Raw genomic sequence first — 1,230 nt, forward strand, 5'->3', positions numbered from 1 at the left:
AATTTATTGGTTTAAGTGGGAGCGTATTTTAGTCATAAACTCTTGATTAGGTCTACAAATCCTTAAGGTTAAAACAACTTGATTAGAATTAATAAGGACTGAATAATTGGTAGATTATTGGTGCCCTTGATTAATTGCTGCAAATGTTTAAGTGATGCATAATGTGTTTTACTAACCAGCTATGTGGGCCATTCATGATAATGAATGGGTGAATGGTATATATTGTATATGTACTGTTTTGCAGGTTATGAAGTGACTAGTATGGCCCAAATAGGATAGAAAATATGGTCTGCGTACCATTAATTTGAATGTAATTGGTCTAAAGTACCAAAGTTATTTTTCAATTCAAATATGGTCTGCGTACCATCAAATAGTTGTAATTAGTTATAGCTTATCCTATTTGAAGAAAATGGTGCCTCCCACGGAGATTTTCAAGACGGACTTTGAAGTCAAAGCTTCAAGATGAAGTCGGGCCATACTAGATCACAAATATCTTATGCATGTTTTAAGTTATTTATTGTTTTAAATATGTCTTAAAATGCATGAGATCAAAAGCTTGATTATGTTGCATGATTAAGGATTTTAGTTCACTTAAAATCTAACCAACATAGTAAGAGCCTTAAGTTCCAAACTTAAAAATTGAGTTATAAGGTGCCATGCCAAAATATACACTTGCTTGGATATCCTTTACATCAATCTAGTAATAGTTTTCGCTCAGCGAGGTGTTACTTATTGGTCCTAAAGGGGCAAGGTACACAAATAATTGTGAGTACATGTTAGTTTTGGTGAAACTCAACGATATAAGTAAGGAGTCCTTTTATGTCGTGGCAAAATCGATAGGTTTACCTAATAAGTTCTTAGACGTACCTATCAACCAAGAGTAGTTTCTAGACTATTAGCAAAAGGCTTTTGCTTACCTAAGATGTTTTAGGATTAAGTCGACAAACTGTGCTTAGTTCTTCAATGATTTTAGGATCTTGGAATCATTTTATTCACACCTGCCGGAACAACAAATTCGAATAAAATGCTAATAACTTGTTGAAATTGCATGATTGCTTTAATTTTCAAGTTATTATTCATGATAAATGTTTAGACTTTGCATGCTTCAATGTATGTTTTAATTATTGTTTATAATTAAATATCTTGCACTGCAATAAATCCTTTTAGAAAGGTAACAGTAAATTTCCTCGATTGGTAGTGAATCCAAGAACGATTCACGGAAATGAGAGA

This window comes from Spinacia oleracea, chromosome 4, assembly GCF_020520425.1.
Source record: "Spinacia oleracea cultivar Varoflay chromosome 4, BTI_SOV_V1, whole genome shotgun sequence".
Taxonomy (NCBI): domain Eukaryota; kingdom Viridiplantae; phylum Streptophyta; class Magnoliopsida; order Caryophyllales; family Amaranthaceae; genus Spinacia; species Spinacia oleracea.